We start from the raw sequence: 16,550 nt of genomic DNA, 5'->3' as shown, positions 1-16,550 counted from the left end.
AGCACGTTTTTGGATCCCAAACTCTAAGCGTATTTGTACTCATTATGTGCTTATTCTATAGCACTTGCATCCCTGCCTCGAAGCGCCTCTGAGCCAAATGCCGGAGTTCAGAGAAGCATTATGGACATCACCTTAATAATTGGTAGGATGCTAGGGCCTTTTAACAAATTAAAGAGAACACTGAAGGCCGACATTAGTGCAGCAGCTTTCCTCGTGATTTGAAGTCTTGTTTAGCAAATGTTCCTTTTGAGTCCATAATAACTCGGGAATACTTATTCTTAGTAACATTCGGTCTGTTTGAGTTTACCTGCTAAGATAGAATTCCCTCTTGTGGTGTCTTCCTGTGTCATTATCCTTTTTCGAATGGTTTGTTTTGTGTGATGGCTGCTTGGCAGCCTGCATTGAGGCAAGTGGTTACTATCATCCTGTTAGGTGGTTGCTTGATAGTTAGTCATTCGGATTCTACTTGGGGCTTTAAAAAGATTCGGAATAAATTCCCTGTTATGTTGTTTCTTCCAACTGCCTGGGTCACTGGTGGTTGATCCGCAGCTTCCTCTGCTGTGTTCACACTGTGTCATTTATTCTTTGCTGTAGAAGGAGCTTTTTCACTGTTTTGTACACGACTACACGCATCCCAATAGTAGTAGGGGCTAAGAAGGTGGTCAAATTTTAGCTGGTCACCTTCCCTAGACCGGTTAATTGATTAGCAGAATCTTTAGCCGTATTTGTAAATGCTCCTTTTGTTTATTGAATCTTTGAGCGGCTGCTTTATGCCCAATAGGGCTGTATACAGCTTTGCTGGTAATGGGCTAAGCTTATCAATCGTGGTCGAGCATGGGCAGCTTGGTTAATTAAGAGCAGAGACCTGCTGGGCCCGCATTATAAGACTGTTAAGATTGGCAAATTTAGCAGCATGTTTACAAGGAAATGGTGAGCATGTTTGCAGCGCTGTGCTGCGCCATTTAAAACATTTTGGGATGCGCCATATTTACAAGAATATGGTGCACTCCTCCTGTTTTCCCTTGCACTGGTGCTAATAAAAGCTGCCTAGCGCCAATACAGACACCCTTGAACCATAGTGTCCCTTGCACGTTCGCTCCCTAAACACTCTGCAGAAATCTCTCTATTATTAGAGGAAATAAGCCCTGACGTCTTTTTCGCTACCGAGACCTGGTTACAGGAACATTCTGAACCTGACCTGGTACAAGCACTTCCCCCTGGCTATCAAATATTCCGCCTCGACCGGAAAAAGGGCATTGGCGGTGGTCTAGCTATAATTTACAAATCAAATTACACTGTCACCAGTACCCCCGTAGACTTCCCAGACTGCGAATGCCTCCCATTTTTCATAAAATTAAGTGCCACACATACCTTTTCGGGTATGCTTATGTATCGTCCCCCTGGACCACAAAGGCAATTTCTCTCAGACCTCACCTCGATAGCGGCAAGTCTTGCAGTCAGCACTGCTAATTTCACAATTCTGGGTGACCTTAACATCCACCTGGATGACCCAAACGACTCTATAGCAAGGGATCTATTTTTGGGCCTAAGTGCCCTTGAACTGCACCAACGTGTCACCGGGCCCACTCATCAAAAGGGTCATCTCCTGGACCCCGTTTTCAGCAACTGTAATAACCTCCACATTGGAAATTCCTCTCCCCTCCCCTGGTCAGACCACTTCCTTATCCCGTTCACCTGGACCCTGTCCGATCACTCCCCCCCCAACCCCCGTTGGTGCAACGCTCACGTAACTGGTCTAAACTCCACCGATCTGAGTGGAAGGAACTCCTACTAGGTACTAAACCTACTAATACATCTATCCCCACTCAAGATAATGACAACTTCAACCTGTGGATCACCAGTTCCCTGGATACAGTTTTGCCACTAAAAAATTCCCACCCTAAACGGGGCAATCCTACAGCCCTGTGGTACTCAAACGAGCTACGAGAGGCAAAACGTGTATGTAAACGACTGGAGAGGAAATGGCGCCTCAGCTACCTCCCTTCAGATAAATCATGCTATAGAACAGCAATCAAAAACTACAAAACGGAAATTCATCTGGCCCAGGCTAAATACTTCGAACTCAAGATTGAAAACGCAGCGTCCAAACCCAAAGAAATCTATCGAATAGCCAAAACCCTTCTACAACTTCCGGAACCACCGAAGCACCACAACAATACTCAGGCCCATTGCGAGGAAATAGCTGAGTTTTTTTACCAGAAAATTGAAACGATCAACTCCTCTTTCCCCCTCCTCGTCACTCCACCCACAGATTTCGTCAACACAGGTAGCCCACCAGTCCCTCTTCATGATCTGAACAGCTTTCCTCCTTTAGAACTTATTAATTTGGAGAGACTTATGGGACAGGTCAAATCTGGATCACCCGCCGACCCTGCTCCCCCCAGTACCCTCACACAGATCACACCTTTGATCTCGCCTATTATTCTAGGCCTGCTCAATTCCTCACTCCGTACTGGGATCGTCCCTTCCCTATGGAAAAGAGCAATGGTCAAAGCCCTTTTAAAAAAAAACAATCTCGACCAATCTAACCCCGCCAACTACCGTCCCATCTCCCTCCTACCATGGCTCAGTAAACTCCTCGAGAAGCATGTCAACTCCGTTCTCACCAACTTCTTAGAAGTCAATGACATCCTCGACTCCTCTCAGACCGGCTTTAGGTCCCGTCACGGAACGGAGACGGCATTGATTGCAGTGACGGAGGAGGCACGAAGGATCCTGGACGATGGCGGTTCTACGGCCATCGTCCTACTCGACCTAAGTGCCGCCTTCGACACTGTGAATCATAACATCCTACTCCATCGTCTTGGAGGAATAGGAGTGACCGGGACCGCTCTCAGTTGGATGAGTTCCTTTCTGACTGACAGATCCTTCAAGGTTTTTGAGAGAGACTTCACCTCTGCCAGTAGACCACTTAATTGTGGAGTGCCTCAGGGCTCGTCCCTGAGTCCCACCCTTTTTAATGTCTACCTGCGCCCCCTAGCTGATGTCGTCCATCCATTTGGCGTGAAGATCGTCTCCTATGCGGACGACACGCAGCTAGTGGTGGTAAACAGACATAATATCGAATCAAAAATATAGACAGGACATAATATCGAGTAAAAAATATAGACTAGACAAAATATCGACCAGACATAATATCGACTACAAAAATATCGAGTTATATCGATATTATTAGCCAAAATATCGAATTAAAAATATAGACTAGACATAATATCGACTAGATAGAATATAGACAAAAGAAAATGGAAAATAAGGTAAGTTTTTATTACTTTTTAATAATTGTGTAATATAAATCTGTAGCGGGTAGTGGGTTTATAGGGGAATAGGGTGGGAAGTCATTTACATAGAATTAATTAATTATGTAATTATTAATAATAATTGTCAAATAATTAATAATTGGTAATTAAATAAAAAAGAATTGGTAATTAATATTAATTGATTAATTGATAAATAATTAATGTATAGTAAATTAGTTTCTGTAGCGGGTAGTGGGTTTATAAGGGAATAGGGTGGGTAGTAATTTAAATATAATTAATTAATTATGTAAATTATTATTAATTGTAAAATAATTATTAATAGGTAATTAATTAAAAAATAATTGGTAAATCATAATAATTGTTTAATTGATAAATAATTAATTTATAGTAAATTTGTTTCAGTAGTGGGTTGTGGGTTTATAGGGGAATAGGGTGGGAAGTAAAACAATAAATAATAATTAATTAAGTTAATTAATTAAATTGTTTATTTAATTAATAATTGTCCATGAAAATAAAAATAATTGGTAAATAAAAGTAATTGGTATAGGAAAATAAATTAACTTGGTACTAATTTTTCTATAAATTATAATTAATTATGTACTTTTGCCTTTTTATACTGTTGTACTCACTGGAGTGGAAATAGTAATTTTAACTCCTACGCTATCCAACGATTTCCCTACTGTTGCATCCACTGGAGTGGGAATAGTAATTTTAACCCCTACACTATCCAACGCTTTCCCTACTGTAGCACCCACTGGAGTGGGAATAGTAATTTTAACCCCTACGCTATCGAACGCTTTCCCTACTGTAGCACCCTCTGGAGTGGGAATAGTAATTGTAACCCCTATGCTATCCAACGCTTTCCCTACTGTAGCACCCACTGGAGTGGGAATAGTAATTTTAACCCCTACGCTATCCAACGCTTCCCCTACTGTAGCACCCACTGGAGTGGGAATAGTAATTGTAACCCCTACGCTATCCAACGCTTTCCCTACTGTTGCACCTACTGGAGTGGGAATAGTAATTTTTACCCCTACGCTATCCAGTGCTTTCCCTACTGTTGCACCCACTGGAGTGGGAATAGTAATTTTAACCCCTACGCTATCCAACGCTTTGCCTACTGTAGCACCCACTGGAGTGGGAATAGTAATTTTAACCCCTAAGCTATCCAACGCTTTCCCTACTGTTGCACCCACTGGAGTGGGAATAGTAATTTTTACCCCTACGCTATCCAGCGCTTTCCCTACTGTTGCACCCACTGGAGTGGGAATAGTAAATTTAACCCCTACGCTATCCAGCGCTTTCCCTACTGTTGCACGCACTGGAGTGGGAATAGTAAATTTTACCCCTACGCTATCCAACGCTTTGCCTACTGTAGCACCCACTGGAGTGGGAATAGTAATTTTAACCCCTAAGCTATCCAACGCTTTCCCTACTGTTGCACCCACTGGAGTGGGAATAGTAATTTTTACCCCTACGCTATCCAGCGCTTTCCCTACTGTTGCACCCACTGGAGTGGGAATAGTAAATTTTACCCCTACGCTATCCAGCGCTTTCCCTACTGTTGCACCCACTGGAGTGGGAATAGTAAATTTTACCCCTACGCTATCCAGCGGTTTCCCTACTATTGCACCCACTGGAGTGGGAATAGTAATTTTAACCCCTACGCTATCCAACGCTTTGCCTACTGTAGCACCCACTGGAGTGGGAATAGTAATTTTAACCCCTAAGCTATCCAACGCTTTCCCTACTGTTGCACCCACTGGAGTGGGAATAGTAAATTTTACCCCTACGCTATCCAGTGCTTTCCCTACTGTTGCACCCACTGGAGTGGGAATAGTAAATTTTACCCCTACGCTATCCAACGCTTTAGCTATTGTAGAATTCACTACAGTTGTTACAATAATTGTTAACTATTTTGCTATGCTACGGTAAAATTATTATATATTTTTATTTAATAATTTTTTTATATATAAATATATATGTATTATTTTTTTATATTTTTTTAATTTAAAATAAATATTTATTAATGTAACATTATTTTAATAATTTTAAGTACGTTTATAATAAATATATTTATTACTACATTAGTTTTAACTTAATTTAAAGATATTTAAAAAAAACGATATTTTTTACAGTCTATATTTTAGTAACTCGATATTTTAGAGTCGATATTTTTGTACTTACCTGTTTAAAGATAGCCAGTCGATATTTTGTCCATCGATATTTTGTCAACGATATTATGGCAACTCGATATTTTTGAGGTCGATATTATTTCAGTGATCCGCTAGTGGTATCTCTGGACCCCCCTAAACTCTCAACACAGCCTACACAAATGTCTGGAAGCAGTCGCCACCTGGATGTCCAGCTCTTGTCTTAGGCTTAACGGGGAAAAAACTGAGATAATGCTCCTTGGCAATAACATCGCCAAAACCATCGACCCCATCTGGCCTCCTTGCTTAGGCAACCCCCCGCAACCCAAGGAGCAAATCAAGAGCCTGGGCATCTGGCTTGACCACACTCTGTCCTTCAACCATCAGGCCACTAAGCTAGCTGCGACCTGTTTTGGCCTGATGAGACTGCTCCGCAAAATTCTCCCTTTGCTTCCATTCCACTCGAGATGAATCGTGGTTCAAGGACTGATCCTCTCCCGCCTCGATTGTGGAAATGCCTTATATCTTGGAACACCCCAATCCACAATCAACAGACTCCAGGTTATTCAAAACTGCGCAGCAAGAATTCTTCTGGATATCCCCCGCCGAACGTCAGTAAGAGCCAGACTGAGAGATCTTCACTGGCTCCCGGTGAGATCTAGAATCGAGTTTAAGAGCATGTGCATTGCACACCGCTCTTACTGGGGAACAGGCCCCCCCATTAACTCTTCCCTTGTGAAAACCTACCAGCCCACTCGTTCTCTCAGATCTGCGACCTCCTACCTCGCCTCAGTACCACGCATCAGGAAGGCCAGATGTGGTGGTCGTTCGCTCTCCTACAACCTGGCCAGGATCTGGAACTCCCTCCCTCTTAATCTCAGATCCGAACCCAACCTCCTTACCTTCCGAAAAATTCTCAAAACCTGGCTATTCAGCAAAACCTCTGTTTAAAACCAAAACCTAGCCTCCCTCTTCCTACCCCTCCGGATTAGCTCAAGTTCCCTACAGTGCTGGGTCGCCCCTGGGTAGCCAACGCGCTCTACAAATCCTCATTCCATTCCATTCCATTCCACCATAGTGCAAGGGTGTCTCCGTTGCAGGGAATTGCAGGCACCCTTGCACTATGGTGCAAGGTGTCTGTGTTGCAGGGAAGGATTGTTTCTGTGCATGAAGGGACACTTTCCTGCACATAAACAATATGTGATGGTGTTTTGCTCATTCTATGTGGGTTGTCGAATTCAGCGCACAGAAAGAGCAAAAATGAGGAGAGCTAAAAGTATTTCTCCTTATTGCGCCAATCTAACGCCTGGTTTTGGATGGCATTAGTCTTTGTCGCTGCCTCAGATTTAAACATCCTTGTAAATCTGGGGCAGCCTCATAAAGCAATGGGTGTTGCAGTGGAACGCAAACAGTAACACACGCTGCATGCCGCTTTCATGCATATATCTGCGTTAAAGGGTACCATATTTACAAAGCGGCGTTAAGCCAGGCAAAGTGGCTTAACAACACCTTGTAAATATGGAGCGGGGCATTGTGCCACAGGAACGTCAGCAAAAGTGATGTTCCGGTGGCACAATCCCCTTGTAAATATTCCCCTTTGTGCCATTGCCTGAAATATTATATTAAGCAGGGACACCTGCAGGTATAATTTTTTTGATTGATAGTTTAGGGGCTTCTACAGTCAGCTGAAAAGTTGACTGTTTAATGGGTCTGCTGTTAAGGCAATGTAACGTTTGGGTTCTGCAGAGGGTTCTTGTCCCTCTGTAGGCCTGCAGTGCCCTAAATGCTCATCTGTTAGCTTTCTCTGTTCATTCAAATATAGGACCTTATGTAGTGTTTTAGAGGCCGGCTATAGCTCTTTTGTTGAAAAAGAGTCTGATGTATTTGCAGCCTCTGCTTCTTACATTACTCTAACATTTAGCGTTCAAGGCTACAGCTGACACTGCTGTTGTCTCTAGATGTGGGGTAACTTTGAATCCATGATCTATTGTCGCATATTGGCACAGTGTACTTGTTGGCTCCATAATGACCTCCTCTTCCATTTTTAGCGCCATTGTGGCCAACCACTTCTCAGGGTAGATCTGCACACTGCTCTGGGTGGGCAGGATGGGTACGATCTGGACTCATCCTTAAGACTACTTGAATCAGCAGTCACTGGAGTTTGCAGTGACTTTGGTGCTATTGTGCACTCAAGTTGCTCGAGATCTTAAATTTGGAAGTGCCCATGAAGACCATTAAAATGCTTTTTTCTTTTTATGTGTTTCACCTCTTGGGGGATCTTCTTGCAGAGTTCAGTTTTTTCCTATCCTCTGATATTGTTGGATTCAGGGGTGTTTGTAGATCTGAAATTTCGCTAGTTGACAAGAAAATTACTGCAGTCTGGTCTTTCAAAAACCGGACCTTCGTAAGATGGTTGGAAGGATTTTCAGCCAGATCAGAAGTATGTGTAATCAATGGTTGGGTGCATTCTATGCCTTTTCCAATGGCTGTCTTTTGATCCAAGCGTAGCTGATGTCTACTTTTACTCTCAGCTAGTTTGGGCGGCCCTTGGATCATGCCTGACATCATTGTGACTAAACTTGACCGGCAGGCTGTATGTGTGTGCTTAGTGCACAAAGACACCCCACACAGGGCCTTCCTGCACTGTCTGTACTTATTTCTCTTCACAGATGGATTCATTTATTTTACCAAAAATGGCCGGTGAGAACTGGAAGAGTAGGTCAAAATGTGTCTAGATCTAGCTGAACTTTTAGTGAATAATGCTGCTTAAGCGGGACAAGCAAATACTGCAGAGATGTTAAACTTAGCTCCCATGTAGAATATCCCCATGCTGAAATATCACCCAGCTACCTCCCGGTTCTCTTAAGAGTGGCCCCGCACAGCCTGGTCACCTAAACCCCCTTAGCCTCCGACATGGGCAGAGGAGCACATAGAGGAGGGGAAGCCGCATCGGTAACCTAGACCAGCTGCTTCTGCTCCCCTTTGGTTCTCCCACCTGGAAGCAGTGCTAAAACTAAGGTAAAGAGGTAGGGTCCCCTGCTAAAATAATATTTTCCCAAGGCAGGGATAAAGTAACAACTGAGAAAAGACTCAGGTAACGGTAGAAATTTAACTAGAGAGTAGAGGCATATGCTAGGATCTTAAGAGAGACAGGTAATTCAATAAGTAGAAACATTTACTTTTTATTTTTAATATTTTCAACAGATACAACAAGTATTCTATAATTTACAAATACATGATCTAAGTAATTAATCATAAGAACAACCAAAAATACTTTACTAACTTTACACATGTATAATGCTTCACATCTCTGTCAATTATAGATTATTTGTTATGTGTATTTGTCAATATTAAAATAAAAAAGAAATGTTTTTTCTACGCATTGCATTACCTGTCTCTCTTAAGATCCTAGTCTTTCTTAGCAGTGCTAACACTGCCACCACGGCTTGAGGACCCACCAGTCGTCTTTCCTACCTTCGTCCCCAAAGATTAAAGATTCCACACGACCCAAACACAACTCCTTGACAAAGGGCAATCCATGCCCGAAATGCATTGGAGTATTTCTTTGGAGATGCCGGCCAATATTTTACCACAATAATGGGATACATGAACTTTGGAATTTTTCCACAACTATGCAAATAACTTTTGATTAATTGATGAATAAATAATCAACCTTCAAAAGTAACATTGGAGTCTGTCTCTACCTGACGAACCACAGAGTGTGCCCTTATGCAAGGATGCGTTTACTTCCCATGTAACGCACTCAATCAGTCATTTCTCACGACGTACACGGACGTTTACGTCTCTTGCCGGAGCACCCGAAACCACAACAAAACCCAAAACAAACATAATAAATTAAACCTAAGCTATCGCTGTGCGCCACGCTACTCATTTTCAACACTGCCACCACCCCATGTGCTGAGTTATATTCTTTCTGCTGCTCCCAGTAGCGCTGCATGAGCTGGTGTCTGAGGGTTGAGAGAAGGGAAGGCTGTGAGGGAGGTGTGGTGGTTGGAGAGGGGCCAGAGGTCGTGGGTCTGGGGAAGTCCTCTGGCTTCGTTGGATTCATTGTGGTTGGCGCTTCCTGTATACCGCTCCTCCTCCACTCCCTATGCGTCGCTCCTGCTCGGCTAGCCAGATAGAAAACCCTTGCTTCTATGCCGCAATGTAAAGAGCACAGAAGCACCGCATGTGAGCTCGTGGCAGAAGTCGCTGCTGTGGGGGTGAAGGACCTCACCGTTGACTAATTTCAAAACGGGGGATGTCCCTCTGTTCTTTTGAATGTTCCTGTTTTTGAGTTGGGGTGATTGTGCAGTGTGCAACTTTATATTGTGAACTAGGGACACTCCACCTCTCTTCTTTATATCCATGTTCTTGCATTTAAGTCCTGTTGACTGGAGACCATTTATGGAAGAAATCGAGACATTGATTCAAGTTTCTGTTATTACCAAAATGTGCTTGTTCATTTTGCACAGTAGGTTAAATTTCCATGACATGATTTTGGGCCAAATGGGTATTGAGGAGCAATCTTTAGCATTGAGTATTTTTCTGAGAAGTGTCAGGATCAGAAGATGTGCTAGGTGGTGGCCATTTCAGGGTGGGTCATCATGCAGTTTTGAATTAGCTCGTGGACAGCCAAAGGCAGTTTGAAGATGAAGTAGCCTCCTAGTATTGTCTGATAGTGGGTCTCAGAGGGTAATTATGGTGAAGTCCTGCGAAAAATGTATAGCTCTTGAGGTGCACTGGAGGAGGTCCAATTGAGAGATAATAGGTCTGTGCTGCAATATTTGGTAGGGAAGTGCTGGGACAGTGGTGAGATGAGATGAAATTCTGATTCCGTTGTGTGGTGGAAAGAGGAGAAGATCAAGTGCAAATGAACTGCAGTGAGTAGCCCACTTGCGCAGGTGGAAGATTCGCCCAAAGGCTGTCAAGGATTTCCCATTGCCTGGCTCAATAGAATACCGTTAGTAAAGAAGCTGATGGGGAATTTTCTATGAGAGTTGGACGACCAGATCAAGAAGCCTTGGTTCTTTTTGGATACTTGAACTCCTTGAGATGGAAAGATCTTTCTGGAATGTGTATGATCATGCATCCAACTCACCTGTGCTAAAAATAAGGTCGGTTTATGGCAAGTTTATGAGACAGTTCTGAAGGTGTTCCGCTTAAAGCTTGTGTATGTGATAGTTGTTGGTGAGAAGACATCAGTGGTTACAAAGTGCAAGGATGTGTGTTTTTTGGGGTAGACAGATAAATAATTTAACAATTTTAGAACTAGGTCAAAGAAGGGCCTTGTGTGGAAGATGACTTTATGTCACACAATTCAAGCTATTTTAAAGAGCTCTCCCCCTAAATATTTCCATACAAAGAATGCAAATCAAGGCACTGTTCAACATCAATTTAGAATGCTGTCTAAAGCAACCCCAGCAACTGGACATTTTTAGAATAATGTAAATCAATTCAGATTTTTTCTAACTATTCTCAAATAACTGGGCAAAATATGTATTCATATACTGATCATCATTCAGGATTCAAAGATGTGGATTCAAATGTTTATATGTAGAGAATCCGCCTTTTAAGCATGTTCACCCCAGATTTGTTGCCCTATTAAGCACGCTATATTTACTGATATTAACTCTTTATGCACTGTGACACTGCCATTTGAAGCTACAGTTTGTGTCTTCTGGCCTCACAACTGTCCTGTAAAATGGGTTTCATCCAGTTGGTTTATTTAATTTTCCAGTAAGCCCATTGTAAGTTGGTACAGAATTTGCACATGTGGCATGATAGTTGAATCCCCTATGTGGAATACAGTGTGTATTTAGTCAACCCACATATTGACTAAAGTGTATGGCTCCAGAGAACAAATTGTGCTCTGGATAAACTGCCATTTGGAAGCACTGCAGTGTCTCATGACAATGAACAGTGCCCTTTCTTTGTGCAACTTGTATACATTAGCTAAGTCACCCTTGAAGTGTGCTTAGTAAACCCACTGGTGTGAGTGCCTAATATACAAAAGAAGACCGTGATAGATAAGGAAATGTACATCCCCACAGTTTAGATGCATAGGTCTAACCTATTGCGACATTGTCCCCTTTGTCCCAAAAAGGTGACCTTTTCTCAGTGTGAAAAGAGGCTTTGCCTTCCTGCGCATCACTTTGCGTCAAAGGGTCAATACTTGGGTGGAATAGCGCAAGCACTCTTAGGCTTTGACACAAAGCCCAAACTACTAAGATAGCCAAACTGAACTTTGAATCAAAAACTAACGTCCCTGAAGCAGGCGTTAAGAAGGGTAGATGTTTTTATTTTCTCCATAAAGCTCATACATTGCCCATGTACTGAAGTGCACAACACTCCTCCAGTGTGTAGGATCCTTATGAAATGTGTTGAGGCACATACATTTGTACTTGAAAGGTAAGCTTCCAGTACTAGTCCTGTACTTGACAGTGCACACTTACCTCTGCACCATGGCTGCGTGTCATGTCAGTCAACCTCATTTTAAGCATTAGCGCAGGTTATGACACCAGCAACAGGCCAATCTTATTAGATATTAGTCTGCACCATTTTACGCCTGGACAACACAGTGCAGCAAATTTAGTTTTTGTGCTGCGTTGTGAAACATTTGTAAATATTTCCCTAAGTGTTCCTTTGCCCACAGCATAAAAAGCCACTGATAAAATTTCTAGAAACATAGTTAATAATTATAAGCACAAGGTATTATGGAGATGCCTTTAGGGTGTGTAAACTGAATACTTTATAGCCTCATATTTTGCCATCTCTGAATACTTGTATTCAGCATTGAGCATATGGTCAAGGGTAGCTAGCAGTTGCCATAGGTTAATACATTGATTTAATTTATAATGTATAAAGTGCAAATGAATGCCCAGAGGCATCTTGGTGCTGCTCAAAACAGGTAAATGATAAGAAGGGAGATGGAGAACACTTATCATGCGTGAAAAGCCAGGTTTTTAAAGTGTTCCTGAACTTTAATAGAGAGGGGGTCGTTTTCAACTCCAGAGGCAGATAGTTCCAATTTCGGGCAGTACAACCGACTAGGCTCCTGCCTCCTCAGGTATCTGTAGGTAGTATCTACCAAGACTCTAGCTAGTCTTGAGAAAAGATTCCTGCCTGGAAGATACCATCTGAATCTGTCTTTTAGACACATGGGGCCAAGGCCATAGAGTTGCTTTGTAGGCCGGACCCAGGCCCTTAAACGCTATCCGTTTCCTTACGGGGAGCCAATGCCGCATAATGATGGCTTGAGAGGCCGAACTGTATCTGAAGATCTTTATCAGTGCATGCGCTGCAGAGTTTTGTAGAATTTGAAGTTTATTCAAGGACTTTTTTTGGTAAAGTTTGATTTAGACCATTGCAATTGTCTATTCTAGATAGAACTAGGGCAATCCTAATGGTCTTTATCATATCAAAGGGTATGAATGAAGCAATTTTCTTAACTAATTGCAGGGCAAAAAAGGAGCTTGGAGTGACTCTTTTTACTTGTGCTTTGTATGATAATCAGTTGTTGCCTTCTCGACTTGCACTGAAAAGGTGCCCAGTTCCTTAGGCAACCAGTCAGGGGACCAAAAGGTTGGGTTGTTGCCGAACAAAATTACTTCGATCCTTGATGAATTAGGTTTTAGGCAGTTTTGGTCCATCCAACATTTTACTACACTCATACAGCTACAAAATATCTTGCTCATATCTGGGCTGTTATCAGATAAGGAAACCACTATTTGGGTGTTGTCATCATTGGAAACTAATTACTACCCAGCATGATTTTATTAATGTTGTCAGGAGGGTAGCATATAGATTGAACAATGTTGGGGTAAAGACGAGCCTTTTGGGACCCCAAAAGACAGCATAAAGGGTTCTGATAAAAAAAAAAAACATTAAAGGATTGAGTATGGTGGGTCAAGAATGATCTCAAAAGGATAAGGGCAGCACCCTGAATCCCCTGGCTCTTTAGACGAGAAATCCAAATGTCATTGTGGACCGTATTAAAGGTTGCAAATATATCTAGGTGAATGAGGGCGGCATTGCTCCCCTCATCTGCTGCGGCCCTGATCTCTTTGGTTGCAAACATAACTGCTAACTCCATACTAAAACCATTTTGAAAACCAAATTGGGGGCACAATGTTGAAGGACAAAGAGGGATGTGTGATAGGAACTAAGAATTAACTTTGTTAGTAGATTATTAACATGCTCCCAATTTCTCTTAAAGCTTATGTATAACTAATTATGCCAATGATATTTTTGGGACTATGTAGCATTGGTAAATAATACTCACACGTTACATTGTATGTTGATTGTTAACTGTGCTAGCAGATAAATATTATGCTTTCAATTGATCCTAAAACGTATGTGTAAGTGATCATGTTTTAATTTGTTTTGGAAATATATAGCCAGGCGAATATTGTTTCCAATGAATCTGTATCTACATTTCTTACATCTAAGATAGCATTGGCAATGGAGTATATAATGGTAAGGTTCTTGCAACTGTTATTGCATGTATTTTGTGGTTTGTAGGTACTTTTTATGGTTTACAATTATCCCATGTAAACTTCAGAGTCTGTCTCTATAGTACAAAGTTACAAAACGTTGTCTGTCAGTGTGTAAGTAAAGGTAACTGTAACAAGGGGATCTTACACGATCAAGCTGGAGTCAGGTGTATTCATTATTAGGATCCCAGAACAAAGAGAACAGGAAAGATAACAAAAGGAAATAACACACAAAAAGTACTATCTCATAGCAATGTGCATATTTAAAAAAAATACTACGGGGTCACATATTGCAGCATTTGCTTAAACGTATAAGGAACACATGATGTAATCAACCCCACCACCCCTCTGAAACCAAAAAAAGTCACATATTCACTCAAATAAACGTGTGGTTTTCCTCAGAGACCGCCTAAGAGACTTACCCCCAGGACCAAGTCCCGCAGCACCCTTACAAACACCATCACTTACACTCTTATGTGAGGAGCATTGACCATGACAATGACTGCTCCCAGGAGCCTCCTTACTCACCAGGCCCCCCGGACTATAGCTTCTCTGAGTACACCAACTCTGTTTAAGTTCCATATGCGATTACCCTCAGTTTTGACAGCATTGTTGAAGGCTTTGATCACCTTTATTGGTTTGAGGAAACCTGCAGAACTCCCTCTCATACATGGTTTTTTAACCAATACCCAGTTTCCCACCTTGACTTCTGTTCTTTAAACACACTTCTTCAAGTCAAAATGTTCCTTACGAGCCTCAATTTTCTTTACCTCGGCCAACCTCTAATTACATCCTCACCTTTTTGTCTCCCTCACAACCAGACTTCATATAATTGACCCACGTGGGTGCTACTAGAGTGTTGGCTTGCCTTCCCCTGCATAGTTAAAAACTGGCCTTGCACATACATTGAAGGTTTCAACTTGCTGTATTCTTTGTTATTTGTATTGCAGTTTCTAACTATATTAAGCTGCAATGGCCATTAGAAAGTGTTATGACCTATAGAAGCTGAATAGGTACGTTGTAATCTTTTAATGCACAATATTTTATATCTTGGAATTTCACGCTCAGTGATATTTTCAGCCGTACTAGGTCATTTGTATTTGTATTTTGTAGTATATGTTTTAATTGCCAGATTTCTATGAGCCTTTCTCTTATTAATATCAACTACATTATTTTATAAATATGTTATGAAATTTTAAAACCCATGATGTCTGTTTGTCACATTTTTATGGTCCTTGCAACCTAATAAAGTTCTTTTGAATTTGAATTTGATGTGTTCTTCGGGTCAAAGCTTCTCAGTCTAATAGCATTACACAACCTCTCCTTAAGAACGCAAACTCTTCTTCACACACCTGATTCCATACAAACTCACTCCCCTTCCGATGTAATGCTATCATGTGAACACACAGACTGGCAAAACCTTGCACAAATTTACTGTAATATTCAGTCATACCTAGAAAACTCATCAATTCCTCCTTAACTGCTGGAGAAAGCAGCTTTTAAATGGCATCACCAAATTCTCTTCGGGCATGACCCCACTAGCTGAAATTGTATGCCCCAAATAGTCTATGGACTCTCTCCTGAACTTGCATTTCTCCATTCTGACCGTCAAATTGAACTCATCCAACCTGCTCAAAACCTGCACCACCCTCTCATCGGGTTCTACATTGTCTTTTCCAAAGACTAATATATCATCCTGGTCATTCTCCAAAGATGTCTTAAAAACAGAGGCCGCTGACACTAAACAAAAAGGAAAAATAAGATATTGATAAATCCCAAAAAGAGTAATCAATGCAATATGGTCTTTGGAGGGCTTATCAAGCTTGATCTTATGATATGCAGATACAAGTTCAATTGTGGAAAATACCTTGGCTCCTTGCAACAGCATCAGCATATCAGCAATTCTAGGTAAGGGGTAATGATCTTTCACCACAAGTTTGTCCAACTCTCTTAGATCAACATACAAACACAAACTTCCATCTGACTTCTTAGCTGCCACCACTGGAGCAAGCCAGCATGTTCCTTCCACCTCCTCAATAATTCCATCCCGCTTGAACTTCTCCAATTCTGCTTGCATTTGATCACACACAACCACAGGAACATTGTGCACTTTACTACATACAGGTTTCGCCCCATCCATAAGACTATGTGATGAATATATTGTCTGAGACAACCAAGTGTCCCACAAAACACATGGGGGAATGTTGTCTCTAAATTATATACAAAATCCCCAGGGGACCTATCCTGGGTATTAATATCCCTTAGATCAACATTCTCCTTCAATTTAATAGGTCAACTATTTGGGTCTAAAATCACCCCAAGATCTCTTTGGTGGAACCAACTTAGTATGCGTTCCCACTTTTTCAAAATATAAATTTCCACACTCGCAAACCTCTCTTTGTATTCAATAAGACCCCAAAAGTATCCTAATAACTTGATGGGCTTCCCCCATATGCACATGGTCTTACATCAGGGCAAAATACTTTAATCTTCTCTTTAATCTTTCTCATATAGAATTCTTTCAAAACCATGGGGGTTTTTGCTCCATAATCAAGGAATACCTTTGTTGTTTCTCCTTGTAGCAACACCTCATCAACAGGGCTACTCTTACTCTCACCCTTTTC

Source organism: Lissotriton vulgaris, chromosome 4_1 (genome assembly GCF_964263255.1).
Source record: "Lissotriton vulgaris chromosome 4_1, aLisVul1.2, whole genome shotgun sequence".
Lineage (NCBI taxonomy): Eukaryota > Metazoa > Chordata > Amphibia > Caudata > Salamandridae > Lissotriton > Lissotriton vulgaris.
Note: the sequence above shows the minus strand (reverse complement) of the source record.